At 39.4% G+C, this 24,422-nt stretch overlaps 1 protein-coding gene across 3 annotated transcripts in view; it reads left to right on the forward strand.

The window, feature by feature from the left end:
• PLPPR1 (phospholipid phosphatase related 1) overlaps positions 1–24,422 on the forward strand; it is a 159,768-nt gene that overhangs the window by 52,993 nt on the left and 82,353 nt on the right. Inside the window, exon 2 of one of the 3 annotated variants that reach the window (XM_025164326.2) lies at positions 6,368–6,456. The exons of the other annotated variants lie outside the window; for them this stretch is intronic. The gene's annotated coding sequence lies outside the window, so the exon portion shown is untranslated. The remainder of the gene's footprint in view (positions 1–6,367; positions 6,457–24,422) is intronic. 3 annotated transcript variants of the gene reach the window in all.

The following is a 24,422-nucleotide window of genomic DNA, read 5'->3' on the forward strand; positions in this document are numbered from 1 at the left end:
AAAAAGTACTGTTGGTGCCTGGAAGCTGAATTGATAGGAATTAGAAAGTAAGTTTTTTCATCCACACCTTTCCAAATTTGAAATTCCACATTTTAAATGTGCAGTCACTATATTAACTGATTTATTATACTGATGAATTGGTTAATAGAATCAGTCTCAGCAACAGCTAGGCCAGATTGGCTTCCTCAGAGTGCAAAGAGATTTATATAATTTATGATAGTCTATCATAAACAAAGACTGCAATCTTGAGCAAAGAGGTAGTAGAGCTTTGTGCCTCAAAAGAGCCAGAGTTGAGCGTCTGGGCAGTGAATGTCAATCTCTCTTCAATTTAAGTTATATTATCTATTATATATAGCTGAATGTATTAGAATTAAATATGGAAGAAAGATCCTTGGCTGCCTTCAGCACAGAAGGCCCACTGGTTACCGGCATTTCTTCAGATGCTTTTATGAGCATCTGTCTGTGTTGCAATTGCTATAGGTAGTCCTTGTTTAGCAACCACAATTGGAACTGGCAGCTCTGTCATTAAGCAAAGTGGTCGCTAAGTGGTAAATCATGTGACCACAACTGTGCATTCCTTTTCCCCACTCCCCTGGCCTTTGGAACACTTACCCCAGTGCTGGGATAATTAGAAGGAAGGGAATTAGTGTTTGTATTTACATTCATTGGAGAGGAAGAGATTACAAGAGAGGAAGCAGGCACACAGTAAGGAATATGCTGGTTGTTTGTGTAACATGCTTGGGGCTGCCAGTGCCACTGCATTCCTTTCTATGTGTATTCCCCATTGTATCCCTGCTTACTCTCTTGCAATCCCTTCCCCTCCAATCTCTTCACTCTGCAAGCGGGGGGAAACAACAGATCAGGCACAGGAAAACACATACTGACTGTAATGGTGATCACATGACTGAGGGACACTGCAAAGGTCATAAATGTGGGGATTGGTCATAAAGTTATTTTTTCAGCACCATCATAACTTCAAATGGTCACTGAATGAGGCAACTGATAAGTGAGGTCTACGTGTATTGAATTTCAGCAGCACAATTGATCACCAAACTTATGGTATCAAGAACATCAAACTTTTAATGCTTTAAATTCAGTGCATCCACTTTCAGGCTTAAGGGAGAAATTTTTGATAAGGTCCTGTCTACCAACTCTAATCCTGCGCACTTTGGACCCTGCCTGCTTTCCTGATCTGCACTCACCTCCCCAACTTTTTTGAGTTTAAGCCCTTGTTAGATGGCACAAAAGGGAACAGAATTACACTTTCTTTCTTGCTTGTCTCAGGGACAGACAAAAGAACGGAAAGCCAGAATAATCACTGTATTTGGTGCCTGCCCCTCCAGTCTTTCTTGGTAGCTCTTCTTCCATGTGGGGAAAGGTGACAAACTGGAGACCAAACAGCCATTTGGTGACTTCTCTTAGCTCTAGCTTCTAGAAAAGGGACTTTTTATTTGAATATTTTAATTGTTTAATCATTATTTTTGCATCTGCAATTCCTATGAAATGTTAAGCATATTTGTTTTTCCTTTTGGCATCGTTTCCATCCTTCTAAGACAAGTGACTCTCCTGTTGGAAAACCCCACTTCTTCCCCATCCTCTTCTAGCTTCATTGCCTATTTCTAGAAATGGTCTTCAGCCACCTCTACAGTGTGCTTATTTATTCAAGGTAATGTCTTGTTTTGCTCAGGCTTCTGGAGCAAGGTGTCCTTCGAAAGTGAGAATTTCAGAGATTTATTGAAAGGGGATTTCATTGTTACTTTTTCATTGTTTCACTGGGGGACTATTTTATTGTTTACTGCTGAACTAGAACTGTTCCTGACCAACTGCAAATGCAGATAGTTGAGGGTCAGTATAAATGGAGCCAAACAAAAATAACACTGAAAAGCAAGCATGTGGAATAAGCAGCAGGTTTGCAGGAAGTAACAAAATAATGGAAAACCTAAGGTGACAATGCTACTCTTGTAAAAAAACAAACAAAAATCAAACAGTTCAGCCCAAAGAAGATGGAGCACGTAAGCCACAGAATGTGGAACATTAGTTGTAAAAAATGAGGAACGTACAATGGCCTGTATGGATGGAATAGTTGGCCATCTAAAATAAAGGAATGTTGTCACGAGGGGAGATAGGCTGTAACTTTTTTTTTTTTTTTGAAGACAGTCTTTGATTGTTTCAATGTTTTGTTTTGCTGTTGCTCTTAGCTAGGTGGTAGTATCTAGTTGATATCTGGTAGATCTCAAAAAGCTAAGCAGTATCAGGTCTAGTTAGTGTTTCAATAAGACACCATTAGAAAATCCCAGGGCTTTGGAGTAGATCAGTAACTTGGGGGGAAGAATCCTGAAAAAAGAAGGTAACAAATCATTTCCATCTTATTGTTCTGAAGAAAAGTACATGGATAAAATGAGCAGCAGTTGATTAAGCTTGACTTGAAAGAGACTTCCATTACTTTTACTATTAATTTCTTGGTTTATTAACCTCCATGATGACATTTATTCATCTTTTAAAAAGCTCTTTTGAGTTCATTGAAGTGGAATATACATGTACAAAATAAAAATATGCTTTCACCCAAAATAAATGGTTTAGCTACAACAAAGAATCATTTCCAATGAGCTAAATACAAGAAAGATGTCAAGTTGATATTTCTTTTCTCAGTATCTAATCAACAGAAATTAGCATTTCTTTTAAGTCCATTTTTTTATCCTGTTATATTTAGAAATTTAGACAGCATATCATATTTAAATAATGTTGTGTTCCCATGCCTTTAGAGTTGGGATCACTTTCTCTCCCTTCCTACTAAGCTTTTGCTTATATTTTTGTTCTTGAAATGAAAATGTTACATTGACATGTTAAGTTAAATGAGCAGAAGAGAAGGCCTCATGGTAGTGATTTCTGATCTGTGATCATTTTTTCAAGAATCCTAATTTATTTTGAAAATTATATCTTGCCTTATCTATTTGTCTAAAACATAAGTGTTTTCAGGGGGGTCAGGAGGGCAAGTGACAAAATGGGTCATGATACCACCGGGCAAATACCTTGATTATGTGCATACATCCAGCATTGGAATGCCAGTACAAAAGGCTGGAGTTTACATCACAAATTTGCCACACACCTGACCTCATTCTTTTATCATTGTACAGTGGTACCTCGGTTCACGAACTTAATTCGTTCCACGATTCTGGTCGCGAACCGAATTGGTCGCGAACCGAATCAAATTTTCCCATAAGGTTCAATGTAAATACGGTTAATCCATTCTGAACCATATATTTTTTTTTAAACCACAAAAATATGAAACAAAGTACAGCACAGTGCAGTATGAAGAGAGAGAACACTAACCTTGCTTGAAGTGACTTCTGACGTGGAGGACAGGAAGGCGGGTGGGGAGGCGGTTATTGTTTGGAGGGAGAGTCCCCCTGGCCTACAGGAAGCCACGACCACGTGTCACAGCAGGGAAGATGGCCGCGGGTCGTGTTCATGACCCGATGGGGAGTTCGCAAACGGAAGCAAAATTTTGTGAACAGTGCTGTTCGTGAACCAAATTGTTCATGAACAGAAGCGTTCATGAACCGAGGTATTACTATACCTTGGTGTGGATGTTCACGTATCCAAGACAGGTAGAAAACTGAAGCTAATACTTGTCTGTAGCTCATTTTGTATTTTGGTTTTCAGGATAGTTTGTTGGAAAAACCATAAATGGCAAGGAAAATTGAACTAAATCTGACATATGACAAGTTGGAAGCAACACATTTATAAACTAGCACAGTATTTCTGAAATTCACTTGCAGCTACCACCTGTGCTTTGAATGAAAATACATCATTGCCTTTGGAGATGCTGAAGTTCTACTGTGAAATAATAGTTTCATTTCTGCTAAGCAGAAAAATAAAAACCTTCTGGTTAAATTCAGAATCTTATGTTCATATTCAGTCCTTTCCCCTCCCCAATCTATTTCTGTCTGCATTATTGGAAGAACAAAACAAATATAAAGACATTCTATTCATGCAAAAGAGACAGTTCATTACTGTTTCTTTCTCTCTCTTCAACATCCCTTACCCCTGGGCCTTTGAGAGAATCATGATCTGCAATAATTACCTGGGTGCTCTGAAAAGCTTCACCCCCTAATTCTGTACTGAAAGATCCAAGAATAGGTGAGGATCTTTTCCCCCTTCTTCTTCTGCTATATATGTGGTCAACTGAGTTCCTTTAATAGCTCTGGGTATTATTTATTTCTTTACTTATTTATTAATCACATTTATATGGCTGCCCATCTATCCAAAGAAACTCTGGGTGGCAAACAAGATAAAACATATCCAATCTATTAAAAACTGAGAAAAAAACTGGGTTGAGGTCCTTTCAAAAAGTTCAATTCCCCCATACCAGATATCCAAGCACACCAGAGCACCAGTGAATCTTAGCCCCAGTGCCTGTCTGGCTTTCCAAAAGGCTAGTAGAGTTGGGGCCATACACATCTCCATTGGGAGGCTGTCCCATAGGGCAGGTGCCACAGCAGAGAACACCTGCTTCCTTGGACCTATCAGTGACATTACTGTACAATCTTTGTTGGAAGCATCTTATTGCCAACTTTATTCCCTTATGCTTCTGTCTCCCCACTCTGCCTTTCCTGCATGCTGAAACAAGCAGGGCTGCATTTGTGCTTGACAGCACTGATGCTGCTATAACCAATTAAGAAATAGGGGCTCAGCTCTTTTTTGTGCCCTTAGCAGTGCTTAAAGCTGCAGAAATCATCAGGCAAAGCCTTTTATGGCATGCAGAGAAGCATTAGCACATACAAATGATTGTTGATCAAATTGGCCTTAAATGCGTTCCTGTGGGGCCAGCTGAAAAGGAAGGAGGACTCCAGGGCCAAGGAGAGAAATGAAGAAGGGAGAGGAAAGGAAGCCATGCCTTTCTCATTTCTGAGTTCTTTGGGGGGATTTTAAAGGTTCAGGGCAGATTACTAAAGTGTACCTTTGCAAGTCAATTACATTATTACTGCTGTGCATTCTGTTATATTCACATGTTTCCAAAAGGCATTGGTTTGCACTATCAAGTGAGTGGTTTTCAGCTCAGCATATGATCTGCCCATTTTTACAGTCTTCTGATAAAGCAATCAGGAAGCCTTCTCTGTCGTGTATCCTATGTGTTGGGACGTAGAATTCCGAAGCAGCATTTTGGAGTTGTAGTCCCAACTTGCATGGAGGATACGGGGTTACTTTGTCTCATTTTATATACAGTGAATTGAGTTATAGATAGCTTGATGGTATGCAACAGTGAGCCTGTGATCTGTGATATTGCAGTGTTCTTAAGTACATTCTTCATTAAGTCCTTTTAATGATATCTCTTTGTAATTAAGTGCAAAGTATTTATTCTCATTAAAAGTTAATCTAAAAACAACATAATCTAGATGCATTCTATTTTAACCAAGGTTATCTTGCTTAAATACAGCAACTAATTCATGACGTTGAACTAAGCTATTTTATCTGATTAAATAAGGAATACTGATGAGGAATATCCTTGATTGGATACATGACTTAATTGCAATGTTAAGTCATTGCAGTTGTTATTCTTTATTTGATATGAAGGAAAGCTATATTGTTTTCCAGTTCTTTGCGAAGCCAGACACTTGGTTTGATTTTTTCATATAGTTTGAATCAACAGAAAAGCAAGACTGCATGAGGAGAAAACAAGTAGTAGAAGAGGATTAATGTCTTATTTTGCAGCCTAAATCTTCAGTTTTACATATATTTACATAAGAGTATATCTGCTGAGTTCTCATGACACATTTACCCATGACTAACAGAACCATAATTTAGTCAGTTGTATAAACTTTCTAAGTTTATACTAACCACATAGTCTGGGTTCCCACTAGGCTAAAATGTGGTTGGTAATGCTGTAGTGAATCCCCATTCATCATATCAGTCCATGTACATACATGTGTAAATCAGCCTTAAGAGTGAAGCTTTCAAATGAAAGGCATAGTTTTGAGGCAGGCTTAAGTTTTTGAAACTATCCTTTTAAGAAAGGAAACTTCGAGTTTAGTGGGAAACTGATGTGGAAAAACTGGAACTGAGAGTTCACTCATCTTTGTTTTAGGTTAGTGGTTGGGAACCTGTGGCCTTGTAGATATTGTTGAAGTACAACTCCCTGCATCTTTTAAAAAATGGAACATATACATTTGTTTTATTACTAGGTCATATATGATGGATGGGGAATTGTGGGATTTGCAGTTCTAACACATCTGGATGGCATCAGATTGGAGAAGGCTAAGCTAGCTTATTATTGAATCACCAGTGGTACAGCTCCAAATTTGCAGACTAGGTTTTTTCCAGATTAGGGTTTTTGGTCTAAGTTGCTATATTTCTTTTTAATTGACAGTCCCAGGGACTGAACCTGGAACCACTTGCATACAGAGCATGTGTTCTATTGCTGCGCTGTTCACTATTCCTCAAAACCTTGTGTTCCAGGTAAGCCTGTTTTGTATTGTTGAATAAGTACCACATACTAACAAAGAGTGCTGCTAGAATGGGCCATGGTGGTGTGAATGTACATTTAAGAATCATGGCAAATCTAAAAACTATGGTCTGTAGTAGAATGGCTAATCCTGTAGGGGGAAAGGCTAGAGTCTCAAATCCCCTGTTCTAGAAGCTCTCTGAGTCTTCACACTCTGGCTTCACCTCCTGCCTTGAGTTAGCAGCTTGGTACTTCCCACATGCTTTCATATAATTTCTAGCTGGTGACTCTCCCCCTAACCATAATGGAGCTCACAGCCTGGGCTAACTTCATGGTGATTAAAAGTCTTTAAAAAGTAAAAAAGTGAAATAATTTCATTAGTGCCATTTTCTGGCCTTATACCATAGAGATATATTGCTAGGAGGTTCAGGCTTTTCTTGGGAAACAGATGAATCCCACAAGATAAACAAAATCAGAGATTAGTAAAAGGAGGAAAGGTCAAATATAAGACCTGTTTTTAAACATTATAATGCAACCATTCCCTAATGAAGGAGAGAAAAACAGAGCTACCTCAACAAAACAGTTGCTTCTGAATAAGTTAAAAAGAACAATATCTAAAATAAGATGCAGTGTCCAGGTAGTGCACAGGTCAGTTCTGGTCAGCTACAGTTTGCTCTTTTACTGCCCCAATATCTCCATAAGAATAAAGAGGATGTTTAATTTAATTTAATTTAATTTAATTTAATTTAATTTAATTTAATTTTTAATTAAATATTTCAATTTAATATTCTAAACTACAGGAGATTTAAAAGGAAGAGAATGTCCTCATGCACAAGCTGATATATTCATAAAAATCTGAAGGTTGCACAGTTACTAAGCTTGAACAGAGAAATGCAGAATATTAAGATTTACAAAACATAGAAAAATTTCTAACACAACTTCTTGGCTAGATTTTTTCCTAGCACAGTAGAGATAGAAGACTCTTTAAACAGATGTTCCTTTTGTTCCAATTCACCTGGGCTTCTCAGTTTCTTAGAGATGCCAACTGCTTATCAGAGATGGTTTAGGGATGGTACACCCCACTTGAGTTCCAGCCTCAGTCTAGCAACTTCTGCTTGGTCTTAAAAAGATAAGTATTTAACTGTACCCAGCAGAAGGAGTTGAGATAATCTGACTTTATATGATCATGAACCTGTCTCTCTCCCTCATGAATTTATGTATTGAGAATGTCTGCAGTCTGCCCAAGAAGAGGTATGCATTCTACATTTCAGAATGCAGCTTGTATAGCCTAGATACAATATGGATGTTTCCCATCAACAGAAATCACCACCATCTCAGAATACATGCTCTAAATAGGCAGTAGAGTAAATCCTTTTTGGTACAAGACTGGGATTAATAAAACTGCTGACATGGAAATCAGAGAAAGGAGCATTGTCTTGAATAGTGTTCTTTCTTGGAGATAAATGTTATCCCTATTTTTTCTAAGCACGTTTACACCTCATATGCAGCAATTCCCTCTGTGGACAGAGCTTTGTATTCTTAATGTTCATAGTGTTATTAAAACTCTGATTTCCTGATCTTGATTTACTCGAGTTGTCCCAATTGCTTGGGTTCACCCAGTTTGCTGTGTTATAAAGTGATCTCATGGATTTGGTTCATTCAACCTGCTGCAAAAAATGTGGATAGCTAGTTTGGAGTTCAATGTAAATGTAAGTGTGGATAGCTAGTTTGTGTTCAATGTAAACCCAAAATGCATTTACTTATATGAATTTGTGTAGCCATTTTGTTGATGTTTTCAAGCAGCTGCTTTCCTTTGCTCAATTGGTAAAGTAGGTTCTGCTTATGGAAGAGACCCTTGTGAAGTAAGTAAGATTAATTACTTACATAGGCAGGTAAGGAAGGAAGGTAATGGATATCAATTCCCTTGAGATAGACAAACCGTCACACAAGTGAAGCGGAAGGGAGAGTAAGCAATAGTCACAACAAAGCATGAGCGTATAGTCTAGTATGAGTATGTACAGATGGTCTGTTCTCTCAGCATTCAGTAGGTAATCATTTATATAGAGAGGGAGGAAGAAAGAGAATCTCCCCCTTCTGTCCCCAAGACAAGACTGAACACTAAAAAGAATATGTCCCTATCGCACCTGAGATTTAAATATGCTTGGAGAATGAAAATACAATTGATCTCTAAGGAAAAATACTTCCCCGAGATCTCATATCCAACACAATGCTCCTTTCTCTGACTTCCACTTCAGCAGTTTTATCAATCCCAATCTTCTCACTAAATGGATCTAGTCTACTTCCTATTTGGAGCACACAGTCCTGTTGAGACTGTGGTAGTTTCTGTTGATGGAAAATGTACTATGGTAATTGACCAACACCCATAATTCTGATGCGCTAGATTTATCATGGTTTTCTAATGCACATTCAAGGAAGAGAGAGATGTGTGAAAATAATTACTTCATCTTTTCTTTTCTTATGGATAATTCCATATGATTATCAATTTAAATATCTGTTTATTTTATGAAAAATAAGTCTCTGCTGAATCATGCTCAGTTCCTGGTGGCTTCATGGTCCATGTACTGTAGTTTTCTTGGCAGTGAAATAGAATTGCTTTATTATTGCCTTCTTCCAGAATAGCCATCTAGAGAGCACCAGATTGGGAAAAGCTTGTCTGTGTTAAAGTAGATCAGTGACATTTAATGAAATGTTGACATGGTGGTCTGGCGGGAATGCTGATAATTATACCAAAGTGGCTGCCATTACAGCCAATGTTGGGCTTCTAAATTAAAAAAAAATCATCTTGTGTAATTAACATTTACTGTGTTTTGAAAAAGGCCTGTACACATTATGTTAATATTGCGTATGTATGTGTATGCATAGCCCACATTATTAATAATACTACTGCAAATCTATCAAGCTATTTAACTCTGTGACTGAGGAGCCTGCCTTCCTGCTGGGTTCTCAGATCAGCTGGGTGACCCAAGAAGCCAGTAATTCACTTGCTTTACTTCATCTACCACAGATCTCCATCAGAATGCTATTTTCTAAGGTTGTAACTGAGCAAGAATTCAAGATAGTAGCTTTCCTTTCTCAACATTACTGGCTCTTGGTGCGTAGCTAATCAAATTTGCAAAAGAGCACAGAAAACATTTAAAAAGTCTTCAGGGATGAGAAAAGCAAATTCAATCATTTGATCTTCTCTACTTTTGATTCCATCACGATCAGATCTTCCCAGTGGCATGCCAAATTTAAACAATAGCTGCATTTTAAGTAGAGATGGTAATCTTCCTATTGCATTTATCATTTTGAAAGAAAATGATAATATTGACTAAATAAAGATAATTCATTTTTTCAGCCATTGAGTTTCAATTGAATGTTTAATTTCCCGAGGAGTCTTATAACCTAAGCCCCCTAATAATAGCAGAGAAGCAGCCCTGCAATCATATGAACTTATTATGGAGATTACTCAGTTCATGTTTATTCATAAACAATCATCACTACAATGTTCATTGTAGATCTGGCTCACAGTTGCTAGGCTACAAGGAACAGTTAGGATTTAGATTGGATGGCATCCATAGAATTTTTAGAATGTTTTCTGGGTTTGGTGCTGGGTTCACAACTTCACATCAAGCTATAATGTGGTTTTGGCTAAATGTATAAAAACCCAGGTATTGTGGCGTACAAACCATGTTTTATGGTATATGTGATGTGTGAATCAAGCTAGAAACCCAGACATATTGTGCCCAGCTTCTTCTGGCATTCAGAATAGCAGGGGATTAAGGCAGTCATTGCTTTGTTTTATAGATGTCCTGGGAATGTGCAACTTGCTAAGTTTAATTTCAGCCTCAGAAATACAGCCCAGACAAGAAGGTGGTGTGGAGGAGCCAATGAGGCTGCCAGCAGCTCTCCTTGCATTTGCAAATATATGTACTGCCCGAGTCCCTGGTGAGTTAGAAGAGAGGGCTCTGCCGCTGTGTAATGAGTGCAATACTTCTATGGCCATTGCCGGATTCAGAATTTATACCAAAGTCTGTTAGTTCTGTGTAACTGAGGTTAGTGGCTTTGGTTTTATCTTCCTAGCACTACTTTGTGCCTCATTTGATTTAACAATAATATTTTGGCACGCAGAGAAGTTTTGTTTTTCATTTTTTACATTCCTGTTGTTGAGGGCAATTATTTTCATTCCCTACACAGCTCATCTTATTCTCTAGTTCTCTTCTTAAGCTTTCCACTATACCTCTTAGCCTGAAGTATTTTTTCAGTTCATTTGCAGCTGGTAAAGTACATTACTCTCTAGATTATTTGAGAGAAAAGGGTTGAACTGGGATCCTAAAAAGAGAACAAGATTATCTCTCAGCGTATTGAAATGTACTCTTCAAACTGCTCATTGAGGGATGTACTGGAAATTATATTGAGGAAAACAGTGGTGCTTAAAAGTTTGTGAACCCTCTTGAAGTTTCAATATTTCTGCATAAATATGACCCAAAACATGATCTGTTCTCCACACAAGTCCTAAAATACACAAATATGTAGCTTTAGATCATTTTCCTCAATAAATCAATGAACAAGTATAATGTTTTTGAACATTTGTTTAATTGGGTCCTCTTTATCTAGTTTTAGGACTTGTGTGGAGAACAGATCACATTTTAGGTCATATTTTGAAACTTCAAAAGGGTTCATAAACTTTTAAGCACCACTGTATAGGGAGGAAAAGAGTTTGTCTTAAAAACGGGATTTATTATCAAGGGTAAGCAGCAATTCTTTTAAGAATCTTCTGCAAGTAAAGCATTTGGGAACATTCCTGAGGACAAGTCTTTTTTGCTGTGCCATTTATTTACCTTTATCTGACAAAGTGGGTTATAAAACCTGGAAGATCCTTAAGAAGGAGGTTATGAACCTTCAAATCTGTGGTTCAGTTAAGTAAGTCTTAGTACCAGCAAGTCTTAGTTTCTTGCTTGTTCAACAGAGATGACTACAGGCATCACAAGTTAATTTGTGGATGTATTTACTACTCTGAATTTGGATACAATCAGTCATATCCATGGACTGGTTCTGAGGCAAGGTTTGCTCAAGATTGGAATATACGCATTTATTGCAGATTGAGAGCCATGAAAATTGTACCTTTCCTCTCAGAAATCTATAATGTGATCCTTGTGTTGCAGCATGTTACATTCTTGATTGATGGATTGATTGATTGATTATGTACCATTAAGTCAGTGTTGACTTTTAGTGACCACATAGATAGACCATATCCAGGATGATGTGTCCTCCTCTTGGCCTTAAAGTCTTTCAACAGTGCATCCATCACCATTGTAATTGAGTCTGTCCAACTTGCTGCTGGACATCCTCTTCTTTTCTTTCTTTCTACTTTTCCTGGCATTATAGCCTTCTCCAGCTAGGTTTTCACATAATATCCCTGTAGTAGGACAATCTGAGCCTGGTCATTTGTGCCTCAAGTGAGAACTCTGGGTTGATTTGTTCAATGATTCATTTATTTGTTTCCTTGGCTGTGCATGATGTTCTCAGGAGTTTTCTCTAGCACCAGAGCTGAAAAGTGGCAATACTCTTTCTATCCTGCTTCTTCAAAATCCAGCTTTTGCTTCATAAATGTCAAAGGGAATACCACTGCCCGCACAATTCTGATATTTGTAGGTATAGACGCATCACAGTATCTAAATATATTTTCTAAGGCCTTCATGACTACTCTACCAAGTACTGGTGTGTGGTGTATTTCTTGAATGCTTGTTCCTTTACTGTTGATGATTGATCCTAAAAGGCAGAAGTTATCTACCATTTCAGTATCATTATTGTAATTTCTAAGGCTGGTTGTTGTATCTGTTGTCATTAATTTGGTCTTTTTTATATTTAATCTTAGTCCCATTTTTTTGTTGTGCTCCTTCATTTTTATTATTGGAGGTTGCAGATCCTTTGCATTTTTGGCTATCAGAGCAGTGTCATCAGCATAGCACAGGTTATTTTTTTCCTCCAGCTTTAAAACCATGCTCATCTTCTTCCAATCCAGCTTCCCTTAATATACAGGTGGTCCTTGTTTAATGAGCACTTATTCAGCGACCATTCAAACTTACAATGGCACTGAAGGAGAGAAAGTTATGATCAGACCTCATACTTATTGCTGTTGCAGCTTCCCCACAGTCATGTAATTGTGATTTGTGATCTTCCCTGCTGGGTTCCCACAAGCAAAGTCAATGGGGAAGCTGGCAGAAAGTTGGAAGTCATGATCACATGAGGTTCTCGCTTAACCATGGCAACCAGGACTTCCAGAACTGCCATCGCTAAGCAGTGCAATCACATGGCTTTTTGACTTACAACTGCATCCCTTAATGACAGAGTTTCCAGTCCCAATTAGCATTCTTAAATGAGGACTACCTGTACTGTATATTCAGCAGATGGTTTCAATAAATAAGGGGAGATTATAGAGCCTTGTCTCACTTCTTTGCCTACTTAGAGCAAGTCTATTTTGCCATGTTCTCTCAATACTTTGGCTTCCTGCCCCATATAGATTTCTCATGAAGACACTGAGATATTCTGGGATCCCCATTTTTCTGCAGCTTGACATGATGAACACAATCCAAGGAATCAATGAAGCACATACTGTTTTCTTTTTGGTATTCTTTGGCTTTCTCAATTATCCAGCATGCATCAGCAATATCGTCTTGGTTACATTCTTGGGAGAAATGAATTGATGACAATTCATCAATTTATACTGTTTAATATGACTTTGTATTTCTATCAGTGCAGTTCCCTAATGCCATGAGGTGGCAGCCCTGTGATCAGAGCAGTTCAGAAGTTTTGAATTTCAGTTCCTCAATAAATTGTAGGGAATATATGGCCCTATTTTATCCCTGTTAACACTGTACTACCTGAAGGAAAGATTCTCCAAATAGTTTACATTTAACATGCAAAGTCAGCTGAAAATATGGTAATGGAAGTAGACAAGCAAAACTTTCTTTCCTGTTGACATTAATGTAAATCCAGACTAACTCCACTTTCTCTGGCTTGCTCTTTTGTATAGGTATAAGTAAGTGTTTTCAATAGTTCTGAGCAGCTGGCTTATGTAAGAGGATTTTAAGAAAGAATTAACTCAGTATTCTTGGTTTTTAATACTTCTTACGTGGTCTAAATGGGAAGATGAAAATAGAGCAGGTTTTATATTCCCTGAGGTTTGGAGTGTGTCTGAAAAGGAAAAAGTATTTGGAGTGGTTATAGGATTAAGACAGTGTTTAAACTAACTCTGGTGTCTTGAGTGGAAACGCCTCCACAGTCACATTTATGTGACATTCCACCCTGGGAGTTAAATCTGCAGTTTTCCAGATAGTAGAGCAGATGTCACAGGCTCTTCAAACATAGATCATCAGACAAGCAATGGTGAGTTTATGAAGACAGCATGGAATCATGAGGAGCTAATGAATATCTGACTTGTGCCTGGAAGTGTGACAGACAAATGGGTAAATACTGGATTTATGGGTGAATCCTTTCTGTGTACAGTGCTGGGGAAAGCAAATAGTTCAATATATCAGTGCCTCTATCACCAAATAACCTCGGTTTTACAGGTCAACCTACACATTTTGGTTGTTGAAGTCTCAGGGGTCAGTAAACACCATCAACTCTGTAGTTGCCATCTATGTTTGTTTATTGGTAATTCTGCCCTTTAAAATCTGGTTTATCAGATTTTCTAGGCCAGGAGTGGACAACAAGCATACTGGGATCTGCCAGTCTGCCAGTGATCAGCAACTTTAAAACCTTACGTGCATAAAGATGAGAAATAATTTTAAAATTACTATTGCTTGTCTCATTTTTATTCTGACCTATAGCTACCCCTGGATGTAAGCTAAACTTAAAAACAGTGCCTGATTTAAAGTCAGACAATCTCTATTTTACTTGATTGTTCTGTTGAAATATTTACACCCTGCCTTTTCATCTATCAGTATGATCAACAGGACTTAGCAACAATAATAATGTGAGACTAGAACACACACGCACACCTCTACCATGGGGTAGAGAGTTAACTGGTTAAGTATTGTTTCCTGAAGTTTTGTCAAGTTTCTGCCTGAATTAAATCATACTCACGGGGGAGTTATATAACACTCCCCCAGAAGGGGACAGAATTCAGAGCAGAAACCCAGAAGATCTAAATGAGTCAACAGATTTGTATCGGAAGGGTAGGCAGATTTGTAAGCCTAAGATTATTTTGAACTAATTAAGGTCCTAAAATTAGTTCTTTGAATTTAGTCCATAAAACTATTAGGACCTAATGTAATATTGGAGTAATATTTTCAGGGTGCTACAGCGTAGGCCATTTGTAATTTCTGAACATTTTTCAGTATTTTTAAAAGGAAGCTCTGGGAAGGGCAGAGATTTAAAGCTGTATCAAGAGGCAGTAGAGAGACAGCCTTTGAGAAATCCTTTCTCTGATAGCTATCTGCTTCACCTTGAATGGCACTTTCTTTTAAGTAGACATCTGTAGGATTATGCTGCAAATTAAGAAGCTATTTCTTTCATCTCTTTTCCAGTACCCATCTTATTGTCTTCCTAGAAATAAGAACAATGGAGTTCATTAGAAATACTCCTAGGTAGATTAAGTGTACCAGCTGGTAGGGAAGAGAGATTTGGAGAAAAGCTGCTATATTCTGGACATTGGTAGGACAGAAAGGCAGTAAAAGTGGCCCTTTTCTCCCCCATTATATGCCCCCCTCCCAAAGTTTCCCTTAGCGTAGCAGTGAACTCCAGTAGAATGCCAGAGGGAAGTTTGTCATAATCGATCACCTTTAGTACATCTCCTTTTTTTTGTTGTTGTTCTCTAGCATCAGAGTAAGTTTGTGAAGTGTGTTCTCCCTCTCCAATGACAGATCTTCATCTTTTGGGGTGGGGGTGGGGGTAATTGAAGGCTCCTTCGACCCTGGAATGGCACCTCTGGGTCCAGGAATATATCAGTACTAAAGGCTGGGAGGCAATTACCTTGGAGTCCACAAGCACGGGGTTGCTGGGCTCCCTCTTCCCCTACCTCTTCACAGAATCTGGTCATGCAAATGGGGCCCCAATAGTAGTAGCAAAGAAGCAGGGCAAGGCAGAAGGAAGGAAGGAAGGAAGGACAGAGTAAGGGGAGAGCCAGCACTGCTGATCCACCACTTCCCACTGATGCTCCTGAGTAAACAGCCCCTGCCAGCTTTCTCTAATGAGTTGGGTCACCTGGAATCAGGGCAAGGAAGTAGAATTCTTGGGGGTCCTGGCAGCTTCCCCACAACTCAGGCTTGGCCCCTTTCTTCTCTTGAGCTTCTCACAGAGGTCTGGTGTTGTGGCAGAGATGAAGAAAAAAGCTGGTAGGTGTGATGGGATGTTGATCTGACTTAGAGAAAGGGAAAGAATGCGGAGCCATTACAGAAAAGATATTTGAGTCCTGGGAAAGTGAAAGCATAAGAACGAAGTTCAACGCAACTCTGCCTTGTTTATGTTTGTTACTTTGAGTTGAAGTAGAGAGGGGCTTTGATTGGCTTTCAAGATCCTGTTACAATACTGCATTCTGAGACTCCTAGCAACTCCTATTTTCTGACCTTACCTATCTTGAAGAGCTGACAGTATATGACAGTCCTTCCTGCCTGCCTTCAGTTGCTGCAGACTGGAAGGGCTCAGTGCTTGAGTTCTCTTACCATGGTGGGAGGGGCGGGCATCAGAGAAATTTACCCTGGGCCTAAAGACTCTTACTTACAACCTGTTTGGTTCCACTAGAAGGTAAGCTAAATATCCTACGCTCAACAGGAATTTCTTACAGAAAGAACCAGGGAGCCACTAATCACTGGGTTCCCTTCCTTTTGCTCTCGTTTGTCACTGGCATTGTGCCAGTATGACAAGTTAAGGTAGTTGTATCTCAGAAGAAGCTAATCAGATTCTCTTTTGAAAATAAATTAGAAAAGCTGTTACCCATGACTGGTTATTCCCTGGACAAAAAGCACATACCAGCTCCTTGGTCTTCCCTTTTTCTTCCTAGTGCATTTTTCTAACAGGGCAAAGGTAGAAGCAGAAATGAGCCTATAACTACATGATCCTTCACTCAGAGGGGAAGAAAGCCTTTTTTCTTACTACAGTAATCACTGGTTGGAGGGGCTATTTTTTCCCCAGGAGGGAAGTTCTACCACCACTCCTTCCTATCTGGTTTCTAAATATTCTTCTCCTGAAGAGCAATTGCTGCTGAAATAGTTTAGGAGAAGAGGTGAACTGCTCAATATTCTTGGAAATCTTTGAAAACTTTGTAATCTTCCTCAGTTTGCTTCTCTTCAGATGTGTTGAAATATCTGCTATCCCTAGCTGGCAAGGATCAGGAATAAGGATTATAGTCCTTTATGGCATAAACAGATGAACTACATTTGCTATACAGGTAATCTTTGCTGACTCCACTACATCTGTATAGAAAAGGATTGTCAAAAACAGCATTTTTTGGAAATGTAATAAGGACAATGCCTCTTTAAAGCATATGTTTTTACAATGTCCTGTATTAATTAAGTTTTGGGAGAAAGTAGTGGACTATATAAATATGATTATGCGACAAAAGCTAAAATTTTCAGAGGATAACCGTCTTTTGAATTGCATGCCTAGTACATGTAATTTGACAACTGGACAACGTAATTGGATCCTCCGTGCCCTTACTATGGCTAAAAGGCTGATATTGCAGCATTGGAAAGATAAATGTATGGCCCCATTTATTTAATGAATTGAAGACCTCATTGCACTTGCTATTTATGAGTGGACTGCCTATAGATGTAGACTTTGTATGGACAAGTATAATGAAATATGGGACTTGTTTATATAAAATACACTGGGTTAAAAGGAAAAAAAACAGGATAGTCCTATAACTCTATTAGAAATATATATATGTATTTGAATACTATTTGCATTAGATAAGGATATAGAGAATTGTAATTGTTCACTGTTATAATGATATATTAATTTATTTTCTTTATGTTTTTTTTTTTCACTTTTATGAACTAAAACAAAAAAATACAGGTAGTCCTTGCTTAACAACCATTCATTTAACAATGGTTCAAAGTTATGATGGCCTTGGAAGAAGTGCTTTACAACCTGTACTCACACTTACAACTTTTGCACCACCCCTTGCGATCATGTGATTACAATTTGTGACCTTTTTTTACAATGGTTGTTAAATGAATCACCATGGTCATTAAGCAAAACACATGATCATTAAGCAATTCATGTGGTTGTTAAGTGAATTCTGGCAAAAAATGTCTATTGGAGAAGCTGGATTTGCTTAACAACAATGTGATTCACTTAACAACCACATGATTTGCTTAACAACCACAGTAATTCGCTTAACAACTGTTGTAAAAATTGTCATAAAATTGGGTCCGGTCACATGGTGGCTCACTTAACAATCACCACACTTAATGACCAATTTTCTGGTCCCTATTGTGGTTGTTAAGCAAGAACTACCTGTACAGTATAGCAGATTCATCAGATAATCACATGCATGAACATCTAAATCTATGGGCAGATCTCTAGTGCCATAGGAGCTCTGCTGGCTGAGGAAAATAGAAGTTGTAATCCAAACCTCTGGAAGGCACAGAAATAGAGATGGCTAATTTAAACATAAGCATAAACCATAGAGAATAGTGCAGGTTAAGGTAAGAAATGTTGCCCATAAAGCTTTTATTTTATTTGCCATGATAAATATACCAGATTTTTTTCACGGAAAAGTGTGTTTTGATTCGTAACGGAAAGTACACAGCACAGACTGTTGCATGCATGGCTGTTTGGAATAGCCAAAAGGGCAGAGATGACCTGCTGTATACAAAGGTTGGCTACTCCTCCACCTTGTCTAAACATATCCAATACCACAAATGGGACCTCAACATCAGTCAGACCACCCAGAAGAAGACATTAAATTATAGGTTAGTTGGGTTAGAATTGGCTTAACGTTTCTTTGGATTAAATTTTGAACAGCTCTCCCTTGTACAAGTGATAAAACTAAATGACCAGAGAAAATTACCTGGTTTCATCTAGCAGTTTTTATTTAGCTACCATCCTGTTCATTACCTTCTGAGCAGTGTATTATAAAAATGATTTTGCTGAAATGCTTATGCTTGGAAAGGGCTAGGGGGCTGCTTGATTCAGCGAAATTTCCCTTGAACCACCTCATCAAAAGCATATTTGTGAATTGCTGAAGGATGCTCTTCAGAACTCCAGGTGGAATCAGGAGGCCTTGAGTTGCTTTATAGCCTTTTGAAGTGCTTTGCAAATTCAACAGCTTCTGGATTCTAGCAGACGTTTCCCTTCCATATATGGAAAACTCAGTGGTGGGGTGAGTGCTACGGTAGACTCTCTGACAGTGATATGAGTAGCTGGCCAATGAGCTTTATTTTATTTATTATTATTTATTTATCGCATTTATACAGCCATCCATCTCGCATAAAGTGACTCTGGGCAGTGCATGACAATTAAAAAGAATAAATACATAAAAACAATTAAAGTAAAAAACTATAAAAAGCACACAAAACAGGAGGGGATAATATTAATGTTATCCATCACAAAATCTCTCTGGTCCCCTGGGAGCCCCAGGCCTGACCCCATAGCCAGGTCTTGAGGGACTTGCAGAATGTTAAGAGGGATGGGGCTAATTTCACTTCTGGGGGAGAAGATTCCACAAGGCGGGCACCACTCCTGGGGCCCGCCAAACGTAATTCCCCGGCAGATGGGACCTGCAGCATGCCTCCTCTGCCAGACCTGATGGGAGTAAAAAGTAAAAAGAGTTTTATCACCCTATTAAACTCTACTATCAGAGCTCTTCGAGGGTGGAAGTATTTAGGCATGCTGTTCTGTTTCTGCTCATTCCAGTTTTTCTCTTTATGCAGGATTTGTTTGCTTTGCAGCTTATTTCATATAAGGGAGAAGAGAGGAATCTGATCATTTTGTTCGGCTGCTTTTGCTCTGACTTGTTGCTTGTTTGTTGTGGTACACAGTCTTACATTTTCCCAAATCCACATTCTGTTAAAATGCTTCGGTTTGTGTGACCTAATTCCCTGGAAGTCTCTGTCTTTCAAATTCCATTTTTTTCAGTCCCTCTTTTCATTGCCCTCTCCCTTAACACTCCCCCACTCCCACCCCCCAATTTTAAAATTCCTCTGTTGTCTACTACTTGTCTTGAATGAGTGGATCTCAAAACATGTTTGAAATCTGAAGGCATGCTAGCGTGCTTGAATGCAACCTGTATTTAATGTCATGATATCCATATATGATAGTCTGTGCAAAGTAGCAGTTACATGTATGAATAAATTTAATTGCATTAGTTTAGCAAACTATTTTACTAAGTCAACTATATATGAATAAAGATGAACTGTGGCAGTGATCAGGGAGAAAACTGACGCAAGAGAGTTGAAACAGAGATGAGCACTGGACACCAGCCCAATGGTCTGCTTTCTCTTCTCTACTCGTGCATTTGCTGACAGTGTAGAGGCAGGTTCTGTCCCACCTGTAACAAAGAAGAGATGCAAAGGCAGCAACAGGGCAGTTTCTTCTATGCCAGTGGCAGCAGGGGCCACTAGTCCTGTGGTATAGAGCAGAGGCTTCTAAACTTTTCAGGCCACAGTTAAAACAAAAAAAAATCCCAGGACACATAATCTAGAGCCAGAAGAACTCTAGTGATAGAAAATCGGCTGCATTTGAGTGAGCTTTTTGGGGGGGGGGGCTCCGTAGTCTCATGAAACCCCATCAAGTTCTCAAAGAACCCCAGGGTTCTTCAGAACACCCTTTGTAAAACCCTGGCATAAAGGAAGGCAGAGAAAGTTCTGTTAGCGAGAGGCTTATCGCAGAGATGGAGGTCTTGGCCATCATCTTCATCCATTCCCCCTTCCTTTTGCCTTGATGGGCAACAACATTCCTTCTCCCACTTACCCTGAAGTTTGCAGGAACACTGGAGTTTGTAGAGATAGAATCAGGATCGGTATCCTTATCTAAGAAGTGGGCAGTCAATGCTTCATAGAATTGTTTCCAGAAGACAGTATATGAAACTTCAGCTGGTGCAAAATGAGGCGGCATGAACATTTATGGGTGCCAGTTGTTCGGCACATTTGGATACCTCTGTTCTGTGAGCAGCATTGGCTACTACTATGCTTCTGGGTGCAATTCAAGGTGCTGGTGGTTACCTTTAAATCCCTTCGTGGCTTGGGGACGGGCTATCTATGGGACCATCTCTCCCCAGTGTTGTCTACCCATCTTATTAGATCTGGCAGGAGAGGCATGCTCTGGGTCCTGTTTGCAAGAGAGTGTAATCTGTTGGGACCCAGGAAGAGAGCCATTTCTGCCATGGCACTTGCCTTCTGGATATCACCCCCCGCCCACCCCCCGCCCACCCCCCGCCCAGAAATTAGATTTGCTACGACCCTCTGGCCTTTTGCAAGGCACTAAAAACCTGGCTTTGCCACTGAGCTTGGGGCCCTGATAGTATGGTTGAGCCCATATCATGGTTCATTCAAGTGGTTGTGAGTTTTCTTGGCTGCTATTTTTATGTTATTGTTGTTGTTTTTAACTCTGGTTGTTTTTATTGTTTTTTTTATACTATTTTAACTGTGAGCTGTCCAGAGTAATTCATGTGTATAAATTTAATAAATAAATTAAGTAAGTTAGTTATGGGGAAAATGCCCACTTAAATCAGGAACTAAAGTGATTGAGGATATATGAAACAAAGTATTTTTATTAGCATGCACAACTACAGTGATCACTGGGCTCCTTGCCAAAAGTACAGCAGAAGAGCCCCGAACAAAGCAAGATAACAGGTTATATATGTTTGATTTGTTTCCTAGAGAAGATTAAGAAATACTGTAAATCATGTTATGACCTCTACAACTGGAATGCCTCTGATAATACTATCAGGGATAACCTTAATATGGTGCCCCCTGCATTTCTCTATACAGGATACTATTCTTGTTTGTACATACCATCATTATGTACTATAAAGAATGCCATTTATTGTCCCCATATACTGCCTCCTTTCACACCATTAGGAAAGGCAATAGTCTGGTTTTCATTATCTGTCTCCTCCCCAGAGTCGTAGTTCTGGCCACCTGTCTTTGTTTCTAATGTGGGTTAATTTATGCCTAAGCCATCCTCCCTTTTATACATGCTTTTAAATCTCCACAATGTAAACCCACTATAACTTCTGTAGTGCCTTGCATACCTTTCCTTCATGTGCCTTGGGGAGAAAATATTGGGATCCAGAAGACAGGCCATCAACAGATATTTCTGTACTTGGAAGTGATAGACGGGTACCATATCACATGAGCTAAGGCATGCCATGGACCACATAGTGCAGGGGTGTTAGCACTTCAAGATGGACCAGACTAGGAAGCCAATGCCATGTAGGTCAGTACTATTTTTATAGTAAAGCTTTAGTAACAGAATCTTGCAAGTCTGAATGTGCTTCCCCCTCCCTCACTTTATCTTCACGTGAACTAGAAAGGAGCTTGTCTGAGACGTTTACTCATGTTACATTCTTGGCCTGGGCTCAGGCCCCATTTATTTGAAGGTTGCCTTGGTAGTGTCTCTTCCTCCTATTGCACAAGGCCATCCCTTCTGCCCTCTATAAGGGGTGGCTTACAGAACAGACACCTTATCTGCGGTTTCATGGTGACTAACACTGGCATCAACACAGTGAAGCAAGTGTGGGGTGCCCTCTTCATAGGCTCCTCTGCTGTGTTTATACATTCCTCCTGATTATCTACGAGACTCTGAGGAAGAAATAGAACTAACCTATCCAGCCCTAGAGGCTGTTTGTAAAGTTGTGCTGTAAAATTACAGACCATTTCACTACAACGTGAAAGGCATCACGCTGCTGCACGTGTTGCAGCACTGTTCAAATGGCTAGTTGAGCAACAGTAGGTAGTCTGCAACCCAGGGAGGTTGGTGTAACTCAACCAACAGGGATAGGAACATTTCTCAGGTCATAATGGCCTTCAAACTGTTTCCTGAAATTTCCAACCTCAAGTCTGGCATTACTGTCCTCAACTGGTTCTGTTCCCTTGAGAGTCTCTCCAAAGGCTTCATTATACCAACCATTCCAGGACCAGAGAATCCACTGACCTCATCTGGGCAGTTAAGGTGGCTGAAGGATAGGATTGGAAAGTGGCTACAATAGTAGAAGATGTCATGTGTGTTAGCAGGCATGAGATTATTTGTCTTGCTTTGCATCTGTTCAGCACGAGTCTTAAAACTCAGCAAACCTGTGCAGGATATGCATTAGTTAGAAGCAGGCATCGTTCTCACAACTCTTACGATTATTATTTCCAGCCCATAAGGCTTAATTTAGGCTTCATCAAACATTTTCCCACATTTCAAATGTATTAATTTGGGGGCTCAGGGATACACTTAGGCTTGACACCCAAAACGTTCTCTTTCCAGGAACGTAGATTGGGGAAGATGGGTCACGTTAGCATCACCTTTGCTGGACCATTTGGAGATGTCCTTCCCTCATCCCTGCTATTCTGATATTTTCAGACCATATACAGTATATGCTGGACTAGAAAACTAATAATTAAGTGGTGGGGGAAGGCAATACTCAACTGCATATAACATCCTTCTGTCTTGTATTTTCATTTAATGTATAGATGAACAGAAGCAGACATCTGTTTCCTTGAGTATTGTGGGCTTATCCATGGTATTTCAAGGTGATTAGTCCAGTTTATTATTATTGATTAGCCATTAGGCCATACCAGAATACAGAATATAAAATATATAAAACAAGGTGATTAAAAGTGGCACACCCACATTGCAGCAGGAATATAGCAGACCCACCACAGAGCAGTCAAACCTGGAAGCCAAGCTCTTCTCCCTAAACAATTCTGTTACTTCCTGCCAGACAGCCTTTGTGCGATATACTTTTAGACTTCAGAAGAGATTTGTAGTTTCTTTTCATTTTCCAAAGTTCTTGTAGGGAATAGGGGTATAAGGGACAGTGGATGGGCTTTAAAGGTGGACTGTGGTTTCACGATTTTGCTTTACTCTTTCTGGAAATAACAGGCTGGTAACCAACATTACAATTTTCTTTGGTTTGTCTGGGACAGGTAAAATTAAATCTCAACACTAATCAAATGGGTTGATCCCAAATGTGTATTGTTGCTGATTAGAAGGTCAGAGTACAATGTGTGAATGGCCTTACTTTCTAGTGTTAATACTTTGCATCTTTTTTCATTAGAGAGAAGGCAGAGTTGCTTGGGTCTCTAAACGTGCTAACTTTAGAGCAGGGATGTCATAACAGATCTTGGCAAGTGTGCACAGCTTTTAAGAAGACCGTTTCAGGAATAGAGGACTAACGCTAACATTAGGTCAGCCCCTCAAGGTTTGGTTGATTGCTTCTGGGATCAGGGAGGATCTGTCACTGCCTTCGCTTCTGCCAACTTGTCCACCTCTGCTTGCCAAAATCTGTTCCGTTTTGGCACATACTCCCAACTCCGATAGACTGACACCTTCACTCTCTGTGCCAGGCGCCTTGCCAAAGTCTGCTAGCCTATGAGAAGACCTGTCATAGATCTGGCATAAGGTTACTAGGGGACAAACTCCTCTTGAAATCACTAACAAAGAACATTGGCAGCAAATCACAACCTTTATGCTGCGCTGTGTTTACAGTATACTGAGATTTATAATTGGACTTCTTTCTGGGTCAAGCTATGCCTGCCAAACTTTAAAAAAGGCATGTGTAGTCTGGCAACACAAAATGCAAGTGGTTAGAATATGAAAGGTGGTGTTATATTAGCTTTAAAATCTTGGTTTTAGAAGCCCTGAGGAGGGTATCTTCCTAAGGAGTCATGCTAAACTTTTTGTCTCCTCGTACAAATAATTTTGTACCAGGTCTTGTTACTTTGGCCCAGGACAGGTTTAAAACTCAAGTCAGTATTGACTGGATGTGCAGGAACACGTTCCTAATGGTAGGCTTTCCCAAAGTACATAGTGTGGCTAGGAA

This window comes from Python bivittatus, unplaced genomic scaffold (assembly GCF_059951505.1).
Source record: "Python bivittatus isolate LINGU-HERP-01145 unplaced genomic scaffold, Pbiv_v1 ctg000850_np1212, whole genome shotgun sequence".
Lineage (NCBI taxonomy): Eukaryota > Metazoa > Chordata > Lepidosauria > Squamata > Pythonidae > Python > Python bivittatus.